Source organism: Myotis nattereri (assembly GCF_964212035.1).
Source record: "Myotis nattereri genome assembly, chromosome: X".
Classification (NCBI taxonomy): domain Eukaryota; kingdom Metazoa; phylum Chordata; class Mammalia; order Chiroptera; family Vespertilionidae; genus Myotis; species Myotis nattereri.
The window spans coordinates 49,778,524-49,791,991 of record NC_138078.1 but is presented as its reverse complement, the minus strand read 5'-3'; the positions used below and the strand labels follow the sequence as shown (position 1 = coordinate 49,791,991).

Here is a 13,468-nt window from a genome sequence, read left to right as displayed (position 1 = left end):
ACTTAATCTATATAGGTAGGTACATTGTTATTAACTTAATTAGGGTGCTCCTAAGGCTTAGGAAGAGCCACACTCAAGGGGCCAAAGAGCTGCATGTGGCTTGCGAGCCGCAGTTTGACGACCACTGGCCTAGTTGGTCCTCGCACCCTCACGCGACGCCCTCACATCATCACAAGATGGCCACCACAAGATGGCCACCCTCATGTCATCACAAGATGGCCACCACAAGATGGCCACCCTCACATCATCACAAGATGGCTATCACAAGTTGTGGGCAATCAGGCCGGCAGGGGAGGGCAGTTGGGGCAACAAGGCCAGCAGGGGAGGGCAATTGGGAGCAACTGGGCCAGGAGGGGAGGGCAGTTGTGGGAGGGCGGACTGGCAGGGGAGCAGGTAGGCGTCAATTAGGCCAGCAGGGAAGCAGTTAGGGGGTGATCAGACTGGCACGCAGAAACAATTAGGGGCAATCAGGCAGGTAGGCAAGTGAGCAGTTAGGAGCCAGCAGTCCCTGATTGTGGGAGGGATGTCCAACTGCCGGTTTAGGCCTGATCCCTGCCTAAACTGGCAGTCAGACATCCCCCGAGGGGTCCCAGATTGGAGAGGGTGCAGGCCGGGCTGAGGGACACCCCCTGCACACACACATGAATTTCATGCACCGGGCCTCTAGTTATTAAATAAGGCAATGCTTAGCATGGTGCCTGGCATATAATAAGTGCTCAATAATGGAAGATATTGTTATGGCTGCTGTTATTTTGTGGTGCCCAGGAGTGGCAAAAGCCAATGAGTAAATGCAAAAAAAAAAATAAATAAAATAAAATACCCTCCAATAAACAAACGAGCAAGACAAAAACAAAACCTCAGGGAAGTTAAGCCCAAAGAGTAAGAGCAAATTGGAAATGGAAGACATAGTCAGAACAGAAAATTGGGCAATGCTGAAAGAGAGAATTTGAGCATTAAAGTGCTAAGGACCATCATTATTGACTGCTGGCCACATGCTCCATGGGGGTTGGTTATTCAAGCAGATTTGAAGGGACAAGGTCCTCAAAGATAACTGGAAAACTATTTTCTACTCACCACTTTCCTATATTCACAAGCATCTCATGGGGCCAGATTTATGATTAACTGTGTTGGCCCCAAAAGCTGAGGTTAATCAAATCAAGAAGTGGCTACTTATTGTCACCATGTTGAGGCTAGGTAATTCTACCAAAGTTATATTTTCCTAATCTTTTCCTTTACCCAAAGATCCGAGGTCTCAGTGAGGAGTGGGGAGGACCATAGAAGATGAAATCCTCAGGTCTTATAAGTATCCTTGACTTCTTACCCTTTCATCTCTGAGAGATACTTTTGTCTGTATTAGTCAAGATAAGTTAAGGTATGTTACAGTAACAAATAACTTCCAAACTAGTGCTTAAAGCAATAAAGGTGAAGGGGTGTTATAGTTCAAGATGGCAATGTAGAAGATCCTAAACTCACCTCCTCCCATACACATACCAAATCGACAGTAAAAATGGAACAATTTTTTCTGAATGAAAGACCTAAAAACTGGAGAAGTGTGCCTATCACATTGGGAAAACCAGAGGGAAACCACATCAAAGCAGGTAGGACAGGCTGAGACATAATCTTGCACAAAACTCTACCCTTGGTGTGGCGACTCGCAATTGGGCAGAAACTCAAAACCCAGAGCATTTCCCTGAGGAGCAAAGGGTTCATAACCCATACTGGGCACCTTGACTTTTAAGACTGGCATCTGAGAGACAAGCCCGCAGAACATTTGGCTTTGGAGACCAATTGGGATCAAGCACATGAGACCTATTGGGGCTGTGGTAAACCAAGAAACAGTTCTTGAATGACCTGAGCTCAACTCACCCCACCAGAATCCAGCTTAGAAGCAGCCCTTTGAAAAGACCCTGACTCTATATTAAAGAGACTCATTTCCTAATTTTAAAGTGGCAGGGGCCTGTTGAGATCCTCTCCAGGGACAGATGTTGGTGAGCACCTTGCAGGCAGGTGCCACTTTTTTTTTTTTTTTTTTTTTTACGTTCCCACAGGTTCCATCTTGATGGTGGGCACCATCTTCTGCAATCTCCTTTTGCTGTGCTAAAGCTGGTGGGTGTGAGCTCCCCCATTTTTCTCTTTCATTTTATTTTCTCTTATTTTCCTTTCTTTTTCTTTTCCCTTTTTCTTTCTTTTTTCCTATTTTCAGTGGGTGCTATCTTTGCACTCCCCTCCTGCCTCACTCTACCCAGTGATGCCATCTTTATACCGTTCCTCTGCTATGCTCCAAAGCACTAGTATCTTCCAGAGAAGAGCTTCTACGCATATCTGGTGGCCTGGTTATTATGTCTGGTGACCTGGTTTTTGCAGTTACTACCCAGGGGACACCTTTTGATTGTCTGGCTCTGGTGGCCAGGGGGTCTTATGTACCTGGGTCCCATGAAACTGTAACAGAGAGACAGATATTGTCAGACTACCACTCCCAGGGCACTGTACAGATAGTAAGCTGAAATATAATCACAGTCGTTCTGAGAAAGATCTCTATTTTCTTGTCCAGGAACTGTGGCCTGAGGGGCAGGGTTCTGGTTTGACACACTTATAGAGGCCTATGGAGGAGCTCTCAGGGAATGGAGGTCAGTGAATGCAATGGTTGTGCTCTCCCTCTGCCTTGTTCCAGCTTACCAGTATCTTACAGAAAGGATCTTTTATCCTTCTCTGGTACTCTGATTTTTTATGTTCCCCAGAGGGACACCTCTATATCTCCTGGCTTTGATGGTCAGGGGGGCTTATGCTTGCAAGTCCCACAGGACTACAACCAATGAAGAAAGAGTTCCTAAACAGCTACCAAGGCATGGCAAGAAGCAACAGGACTACGAACTCAATCTTTCTGGACAAAGGCCAATTAAGTTATCATCATAGCTGTAGTCTAAGAAGTGAGCTACTAATTAAACACACACCTAAGGGCTAGCTGTAAACCTTTCCAACAACATTGGAAGGCAGGCATTATCTTTGTGCCCTCCTTCTGCCATACTCAAGAGTTCCAGCATTTCTAGAAGGGGGGCTCTTATATGTGACTGATGCCCCAGTTTTTATATCTGATGCCCTGGTTTTTAGGGATACCACCCAGGGGACACAAGGGACACCCCTTGGTCACCTGGCTCTGGTGGCCAGGGATCTTGCATTCCTGAGTCCCATAGGACTATAACATTTGGAGAAGCAATTGTTGGCAGGCTACCACCCTCCGGACACTGCACAGAGAGCAGGCTTACACACAACTTCAGCTTTTCTGTAAAAGAGCTTTGGCCTTATAGGCAGACTTCTGGTTTGGCACACATCTAGAAGCTGTAGAAATGCTCTCAAGGAACATTGGCTTGGGGGTGCCATCTTTGTGATCTCCCTCTTCCTGGCTACAATTCACCAGTATATCTCAACAAGGAGCTTCTACACTCATCTGGAGCCCTAGTTTTTGTGGCTTTTGCCCAAGGAATGCCTCCAGACTGTCTGGCTCTAAGGGCCAGCAGTTTTTAGGCTTGCAGTCCTACAGAACTGTATATACTTGCATTCTTTATGCAAGCTGTTGTCTGAGTTTTCCCATTAGCCTGAATCTACAATCTGTCTGAAATCCTCACCTTTGGTACACTTACTTGTCTTGGCACACCCTCAATTACTGGGAGCTATTAAAAATAAAATAAGTTGGGATGGGCCCCGCGTCCGTTGCTGCCTGCGGTCCAGGCTTTGGACCTCGACGCCCGGCGCTGGGTCTGGGCGCTGCGGCGGAGCCCCGTGAAAGTGTTGTTTCCGTCCAGAGAGGTGGTGGACCGGAAGCCCGGCCCCGGGAAGCGGCCCCGGAAGGCGGCAGCCGAGGCCAGTCCCCACGTGCAGCGACCGCAACAGGCACCTCAGGAGCCCCCAGCCCAGACGCCCAGCACCTGGGAAGAGTTGGGGCTTCGCTACGATAAGGCCTTCCCCGGGGACAAAAGGCTGAGCAGCGTGATGACGGTCGTCAAGTCCAGGACATTCCAGGAAAAGCAAGGGAAGATCCTGCTGGAAGGCCGCCGGCTGATCTCGGACGCCCTCAAGGCCGGCGCTGTGCCCAAAATGTTCTTCTTCAGCCGCCTGGACTACCTGAAGGAGCTGCCCGCCGATAAGCTGAAGGGGGTCCGCCTAGTTAAGGGATTTTTGCCAAACCTGATCACGTTAAGATGACATTCCCAGCGACTCAGCTTCTCCATTCCCTGCCCTTATTGTTAATTTGTGACAATCTCTGAAACCCTGGGAACCTGGGGACGATTCTGAGATCTGCTGCTGGGGCAGGTTGCAGCAAAGTATTACTCACCAAAGGCTGCGTGGATCCCTGGGAGCCCAAAGTGCTGCGGGCAGGTATGGGTGCGCATTTCCAGGTGCCCATCATCAACAACCTGGACTGGGAAACAGTGCCCAAGTACTTGCCCGACGATACCCGGGTCTACGTGGCAGACAACTGTGGCCTTTATACCCAGGCCCAGAAATCTAATAAAGCCAGTGACCGTGGCTGGATCTGTGACCAACAACTCTCAAAGATTCACAAGTATGAGGAAGAGGAGGAAGAGGATCTAGAAACTGGAGCCAGCAAAGACTGGCTCCCTGAACTTGAGGTCCAGAGTTACAACTTGGACTGGACAGAGGCCCCAGCAGCAGTGGTCATAGGTGGGGAGACGCATGGCCTGAGCTTGGAGTCCCTGCAGTTGCCTGAGAGCACTGGGGGCAAGAGGCTGCTGATCCCTGTAGTGCCTGGTGTGGACAGCCTGAACTCGGCCATGGCTGCCAGCATCCTCCTTTTTGAAGGGAGAAGACAACTGCGGCTCAGGGTGGAACACTTGAGCAGGGACAGGAGTTAGTTACCCCTGAGAGGGGACGTGGAAGTCATCCTTGGTTTGAGGCTGTCTCTAGCTCTCCTACATTAGGCTGGCAGAGTTGGTCATTATGGCTTCCCAACAGCGAGGCATAAAATTGTTGGGTGGTTATTAAAAAATAGAAATTTCCTTGAATTTTTGCTTATTCTTAAAAATAACAAAGGTCAAGATTCTTCCCGAGATCTCCCATTCCCCTCACACCCCAATTTTTTACATATATGTGAAGGCTACATGCAATGGCATTCAATAGCCAGCTGTCCTTTCCAGCTGGCTGTGTCAGTCTCTGCAATTTGTTCAGGCCCTGACTTAAACAGCCATTGTGTATGTAGAACACGACTCTCCCACTTCTGGTGATACAGCTGGTAGAAGCAGTGTAGTTCAAGTGGCATTATACCTTCTTAGCACCTCTGCAGATAATCTTTTTAAGGGCTCTGTTCAGAAAAAGAGGAAGCAGTTTTAAAATCTTCAGCTTAGTCTGCACCCGTTAGGAAAGCTGTACCCCCTTTTACTTGCTTCCTGCTGTTACGTAACTTTTGGTTAAATGTACTGACTGGAGTTACTTACGTTAATCCCCTCTCCTGCATAGAGGAACAGAACTTAGGAAAGTGCCAGCATTCCTGGTTGCTGTGCAAACGAGGGCTTCTGTGAGGGGAGAGAAGCTGAGGTTCTGAGGATAAGAGCCAGGGACCCTTGGGCCCATAACACAGCAGATAGTGACTGACTAGGTCCTCGCCACGTGCCAGCTGGGTGTAACCAGGAATAGGCAAATGCAGGTGGTAGTTGCTGTGCTTTAAGTCACTGAGGAACTGAAGGGTGCGACCTATCTCAGTCAGTGCTTTTGTGATCACAGAGGATGTGGTTGGAGTTGACACCACCAGAGCAGTGTGGTTTATTGCATCCCTTCTACACAGTGGCTCCTACAATGGTTAGGGTTCCTTGGGAGCCCTTCAGCTGCTCCTTCCAGGGAGGCTGAGTTGCTGGCATTCCCAAGAGGCACCGAGACCTTCCTTTGCCTTTGGCTTTCCCAGGTCCCTGGTTAAACTTCCTTTCAAGAGAACCAAGAGTCTGACTCATGCCCTAGGTGGCAGAGGAGATTGCTTTGGCATGTTTGAAGGGAGGAGTTTTTGCAGGAACAATCTGGTTGGTTCTCTCCAAGCTTATCAGAACTTTTGTTCCTGGTGCCATGCTCTGGTCTGTCTGGGGCTGCCTAGGGCCCCCCCCACCCCCGAATGTCCAATGCAAGTGGCCCACAGATTAAGACCATCAACTTTTAGAAAGTGGAGGAGTCCACAAAGCCTGGGGCTCAGTCTGCCAGCTTCACAGCCACAATGCCCAGCACTAACTCTGGGAGGCGGCCCAGAAAACTGCCACCCCTCTGTTGACATTTGGTCTCAACCCCTTGGAAAAAGTGCTAAAGAAAGTCACTAAAGGGAAGCTCAAGCCCAGTGTTAAACCAGTCTGTAATTTCTGTCCCTGGGTTATGCTTCCTGCTGATTTTTGTTACAAAATAAACATGAAAGAAACGCTAAAAAAATAAATAAATAAAATACAATAAAATAAAAATAAGTTGCTTGGACAATCACAAATGTTTGAGAGGCAATCAAGAAATAGGGTAGGGTTGAATAATAAGCTTCATCTCCTACATAAGGCCAAACCTTCAAGACTTAGAGAGGTGGTTGTTTTAACTAAATCATATAAACCAACACAGAGAGTCAAGCATAATGAAGAAACATAGGAATACGTTCCAAATGAAAGAACAAAATAAAACTTCAGAAAAAAAAACTTAATGTAATGCAGATAAATTATTTACCTGATAAAGAGTTCAAAGTAATAGTCATAAAGATGCTCACTGAACTTGGGAGAAGAATGAATGAACACAGTGAGAACTTCAACAAAAAGATTAAAAATATAACAAAGTTCCAAATAGAAGTCACAGAACTGAAGACTATAATAAGTTAACTAAAAAAAAAAAAATACACTAGAGGGGTTCAACAATAGACCAGATTAAGCAGAGAAAAGAAACAATGAACTCAAAGACAAGTCACAGGGAGTCACCCACTCAGAGTAGCAAAAATAAACAAACCAAAGGAATTTTTAAAAAGTGAAGACAGCTAAAGGGACATATGAGACAACATTAAGTGGACTAACATTCACATAATAGGACTCTCAGAAGGAGAACACAGAAAAGGGAGGGTTAAAATTTATTTGAAGAACTAATGGTTGAAAACTTCCCTAACCTGGGGAAATAAAAACAGACATCCTGATCCAGAAAACACAGAGTTCTAAATAAGCTGAATCCAAAGAGATCCATACAATGACACCACAAGAAAAGAAAATTACAAGCCAATATCAATGATGAACATAAATTTAAAAATCTTAAAGAAAATATTAGCATACCAAATTCAACAACTCATTAAAAGGATCATATACCATGGTACAGTGAGATTTATAATAGGGATGCAAGGATGGTTCAACATCCATGAATCAATCATTGTGATACACCACATTAACAAAATGAGGAATGGTATGATTATCTTAATAGATGCAGAAAAGTCATTTGACAAAATTCAACATCCATTTATGATTTAAAAAAAGTATCAATATAGTAGGTATAGAGGGACTGTACCTCAACATAATAAAGGCCATATATGGCAAGCTCACAGCTAACATCATACTCAAGTCTGAAAGGCTGAAAGCTTTTTCTCTAAGATCAGGATCAAGACAAGGGTGACCACTCTTGCCATTTTGGGTTCAACATAGTATTAGAAGTCCTAGCCAGAGAAATTAGATAAGAAAAAAAGCATCCAAATTGGGAAAGGAAGAATGAAAGCTGTCACTATTTGCAGATGACATGATACTATATCAAGACTATCCGAAAGGCTACACCAGAGAACCCACATGTGTGCCTGCCACAGAAACTGCCCAGACTGCACACTTAAGTGAACAACAGCAGGACCTCACGTGCCTGCAGCTGACATCTGTGAGACCCCTCACTACTGCCACAGGGAGCCACTTCTACCACCACAGCCACTCCCTAGGCATAGCTGCAGCTTGGAGAGTGCAACATCTTGAAGGGTTTACAAGAACCTCCTTGGGAGGAGACTGTGGGGAGCAGCAGCAGAGAGATATCAAGTATCACTATCACCAAGACTCACTATGACCTGGGCCCAAACCCACGTGTACCCCACCCCGGACCCCATGTGTCCACAGAGGTCACAACCCAGATTCTGTGCACCTGCAACAGACACCGGTGGGACTTCTGTGTGCCTGGCACGCACCCAGCCTAAACCTGTGTGCCCAACGGGGACCCATCCTGAACTCTGTGCCACTGCAGAGCAACAGCCACTGACCTGGCAGATTCTCACTCCTGCATGTACTCACTCATTGTCACTGCTACTGTCCTGCCACCACACCCTAGAGCCCAGCTCCTCTGCTCCACCATGAGGGTTCAGGGGCAGGAACTGTGCTGAAGGCTTGGAGGTGGGTATAGTCTCCCCTGACCCTAGAACTAAGGACCTGAGGAGACTGAAGAGGCTCTAGATCTTCAGGTGAGATGGGAATGCCTGGAACTGAGTAGTGCTAGCATCCTATGATAATGCAGCCAGGAAAGCTTCTCCTGACCAGTGGGAAGGGCCACACAGTGGACCTCAGGGCCAGCCTATACTGGAGGGCCCTGAAGGACACACCCATCATTGAATCTTTGGGGGCCCTCTATTTCTTGGAGGAACTCTTGCTGGTGAGCAGAAAGGGGACTGGACAGTAGGTCCAGGAAGGAGGATCAGCCCAGCCTACATGGAATGCAGGGAGTTCCTCTCTTTCCCACTGGCAAAACAGCTGCTTCTGACCTGACCTGCAATGACTTGAGGCAAGGGGGAATAGCCTGGGGCAGGAAATCTGTGCCCCTGCAGGTGACAGAGAGAAGGTGCAAGCAAACCAACCAGAGTTTGCATTAGAAGGCGAGAAAGGGCTGGCCCCTCTCCTACAAACTACTGGCACTACCCCCAACATGAGTCTGATCAAACCACCCCAGCCAAGATCAGGATACCCCAGCAGAGCCCAGCTGCATGGGGAAGGGAGTACAGCTCAGAACAGGGAGGATCAAGGTGTGACACTTAAGAAAGACCCTGCCTCTGGGCTAAGGAAACCCTGCCCACTGGATTGCTAGGGGCTTCAACCTCTGGGAGTTCAATCAGGTTGCCCAGGGCCAGAAAGGGACAATGAATCACAATGACCTGTACCAGAGAAACTTCCAGGAGGCCCAGGATACACACATCAAAGGACCAAATTCAACAAAATCAGAGCAAAATCCAATGAGATCCACAAATAGAGGACCCAAAGGTTTTTGAGTGTGTGTGGCTTTGTTTTTTGGTCTGAGTGTGTGTGACTGGATTTTTTTGTTTGTTTGTTTGGTACCCCATTTTTTCTTTCTTCTGTTTTTTTCCCCCATATCTCTAATTTCTTGCTTTCCTTTGAGTCTATTCTACTTTTGTCTATTATTATTATTAATTTTTCTTATTTTAATTTCTCTTATTTTTCCATTTTACTTGTCCTATCTATATCAGAATATATCCATTATTGCTACATTTTAATTTAATTTTTTTACAATTAGCCATGTAGTCATGCACATTTTATTTTTTTTATTTTTTTTATTTTTATTATTTTTTTATGTTTCTTTCTTTATTTATTTATTTATCTATTTTTATTTCTTAAAGTATTACAAAGGGTATTACATATGTGTCCTTTCCCCCCCCCCAGCTTTGACAATCCCCTAGCCTCCCCTACCCCCCAGTGTCTTATGTCCACTGGTTATGCTTATATGCATGCATACAAGTCCTTCAGTTGATCTCCTAACCCCCTCCCTCCAGCCCCCCCAACCCTCCCTGGCCTTCCCACTGCAGTTTGACAATCTGTTTGAGGCAGCTTTGCCTCTGTATCTATGATTGTTCAAAAGTTTATAATGGTCTCTATTATCCATGAATGAGTGAGATCATGTGGTATTTTTCCTTCATTGACTGGCTTATTTCACTTAGCATAATGCTCTCCAGTTCCATCCATGCCGTTGCAAATGGTAAGAGTTCCTTCCTTTTTAGAGCAGCATAGTATTCCATCGTGTAGATGTACCACCATTTTCTAATCCATTCATCTACTGATGGGCACTTAGGCTGTTTCCAGATCTCAGCTATGGTGAATTGTGCTGCTATGAACATATGGGTGCATATATCCTTTCTGATTGGTGTATCTGGTTTCTTGGGATATATTCCTAGAAGAGGGATCACAGGGTCAAATGGGAGTTCCATTTTTAGTTTTTTGAGGAAACTCCATACTGTCTTCCATAGTGGTTGCACTTGTCTGCATTCCCACCAGCAGTGCACGAATATTCCTTTTTCTCCGCATCGTCTCCAGCACTTGTCGTTTGTTGATTTGTTGATGATAGGCAGTCTGACAGGTGTGAGATGGTACCTCACTGTTGTTTTGATTTGCATCTCTCAGATGATTAGTGACTTTGAGCATGTTTTCATATATCTCTTGGCTTTCTGAATGTCCTCTTTTGAAAGGTGTCTATTTAGATCCTTTTTCCATTTTTTGATTGGATTGTTTATCTTCCTTTTGTTAAGTTGTATGAGTTCCCTATAAATTTTGGAGATTAGGCCCTTATCAGATATGACATTGGCAAATACGTTTTCCCACACAGTGGGTTTTCTTGTTGTTTTGTTGATGGTTTCTTTTGCTGTGCAGAAACTTTTTATTTTGATGTAGTCCCATTTGTTCATTTTCTCTTTAGTTTCAAGTGCCCTAGGAGTTGTATCAGTGAAGAAATTGCTTCGGCATATGTCTGAGATTTTGTTGCCTTTGGATTCTTCTAGAATTTTTATGGTTTCCTGTCGTACATTTAAGTCCTTTATCCATTTTGAGTTTATTTTTGTGTATGGAGTAAGTTGGTGGTTTAGTTTCATTTTCTTGCATATATCTGTCCAATTTTCCCAACACCATTTATTGAAGAGACTATCTTGGCTCCATTGTATGTTCTTGCCTCCTTTGTCAAATATTAATTGAGCATATTGGTTTGGGCTGATTTCTGGGCTCTCTATTCTATTCCATTAATCTATATGTCTGTTCTTGTGCCAATACCAGGCAGTTTTGAGAACAGTGGCTTTGTAATACAACTTGATATCTGGTATTGAGATCCCACCTACTTTGTTCTTCTTTCTCGGAATTGCTGCAGCTATTCGGGGTCTTTTTTTATTCCAGATGAATTTTTGGAAAGTTCATTCTAGATCTGTGAAGTATGCCGTTGGTATTTTAATGGGAAGTGCATTGAATTTGTAACTTGCTTTGGGTAGTATGGACATTTTAATGATGTTGATTCTACCAATCCATGAACACGGTATGTTCTTCCATCTGTTTAGGTCTTCCTCTATCTCTTTTTTCAACGTCCTGTAGTTTTCTGAGTAGAGGTCCTATACCTCCTTAGTTAAGTTTATTCCTAGGTAGCTTAATTTTTTTGGCGAGATGGTAAACGGGATAGTTTTTATAATCTCTCTTTCTGAAAGTTCACTATTGGTGTATAGAAATGCCTCAGATTTCTTGGGGTTAATTTTGTATCCTGCTACATTGCCAAATTCATGTATTAAGTCTAGTAGCTTTTTGATGGAGTCTCTAGGGTTTTGTATGTATAATATCATGTCATCTGCAAATAAGGACAGTTTTACTTCCTCTTTTCCAATTTGGATGCCTTTTATTTATTCTTCTTGTCTAATTGCAATGGCTAATACTTCCAGTACTATGTTGAACAGGAGTGGTGAGAGTGGGCTTCCCTGTCTTGTTCCTGTTCTTAGGGGAAATGGTGTTAGTTTTTTTCCATTGAGTATGATGTTGGCTGTGGGCCTGTCATATATGGCTTTTATTATGTTGAGGTATGATCCTTCTGTTTATGTGATGTATCACGTTTATTGATTTGCGTATATTGTACCATCCTTGCATCCCTGGGATAAATCCTACTTGGTCATGGTGTATGATCTTTCTGATGTACTGCTGGATTCGATTTGCTAAGATTTTGTTGTCAGTCATTCCCTGTCTTGCACATTGGAGGGCAGTAGCTTTCACCTTGATCTACTGTTGTCAGCACTTAATGTGGGCCATTTAGACAGCTTTACAGCCTACCCTGCCAGTAGCTGAAATGCTGACCAACTATGTGGCTTCTGTGGAGATATTATTGGAGCATAAATGCAGGAAGCTTCCTCCTCCCAGGACTGAGAGGGACAGGATCATTTCCTCATTTCCAGGGCCAGGTCTATATGAAATGGGGATACTCTGTTTCAGGACCAGAGTCATGCATATTCTGAACTGTTACTGACAGAAATCTCTGGGGAAAATGGGGGAGGCTTTATCCAACCTTCAAAATAGTAAGCTAAGACTCCTCTACAACAACTAAGGCCTAGAAATCATGACCACAAAAGACTGACCCCCTACAACTGTTCATACCTTTTCTGCTAGCTAAGTTCAGAGGAACCTTGGTATTCAGGAAGCTGAAGGTCTCAGCAGACAGGCATCTTCTTCTGTAATCCCAAAAGGGGAAGCTGAGTAGAGGAATACCTGCCATTGTCTCATCCTGCCTGATGAGCTTCCTAGTATCAGCTACCCCCACTTTCACCTAGACCTCAGACCACATAGCTGGAACTGGTTTCTGACACCCCTAAATGATTTGCAGCCTACACCCTGAAACCTTTTCATTGACCCAGCATCTGCTTCCTAACCTGTTATTTGTTTTCTTAGCATCAAATGTATGATTTGTTTCACATCCTTCTTCCATATCCCATGTTATCTTATGGCCTAGTCCAATCCCCAGATAAAATTTTACATTCAGCCCTAGCTGGTTTGGCTTGGTAGACAGAGCATCGGCTTGCAGACTGAAAGGTCCCGGGTTTGAATCTGGTCAGGGGCACAGGTCCAGGTTGTGGGCTCAATCACCAGTAGGGGGAGTGCAGGAGACAGTCAATCAATGATTATCATCATTGATGTTTCTATCTCTCTCTCTCCCTTTCCCTCTCTCCCTGATATATATATATATATATATATATATATATATATATATATATATATATATATATATATCATGGGTGGTGTTCATCACATACAGACGAACAGCTGCTACCGAGCAGAAAGAAGTCAGTCCTACAGGGGTTGTCTTGGCAACGGCTGCACCCTCCCCCAAGCTGTTTCCCAGAGCTGTTTCCTGAAAGGGTGGAGTTTGAGGCAGGAACCCGCCCTGGGAGCATGGAGGCAGATCTTTCTAAAGTGTAGCGCCAGCATGGGGTGAACCTGAGTGGGGCGGCTGAAAGGCTTAGAAAAGACAGACAAGAGAATGAAAGCCGGGTCTTGGTGGGACACTGCTTCTCTGAGAGACAGTGACCATGCCCACAGCCATGCCTTTAATTTATAGCAAATGCTACCAGGCAAAGTAAGGGCGTGACCAAGATGTTTACAACATTCTCCTGGGTTTCAATCCTACTCAACTACATGCACCTGAACTCTATCAAACCCACATCACTCAGGCACATGGGGCCACGTGTTCGTACCATAGG

At 45.0% G+C, this 13,468-nt stretch overlaps 1 pseudogene across 1 annotated transcript; it reads left to right on the top strand.

The window, feature by feature from the left end:
• The first annotated feature begins 4,196 nt into the window (after positions 1 to 4,196).
• Positions 4,197 to 4,871, top strand: LOC308536081 (rRNA methyltransferase 3, mitochondrial-like; annotated as a pseudogene). Its single transcript has one exon. The product of its transcript is annotated as an rRNA methyltransferase 3, mitochondrial-like (transcript).
• The last annotated feature ends 8,597 nt before the right edge of the window (positions 4,872 to 13,468 follow it).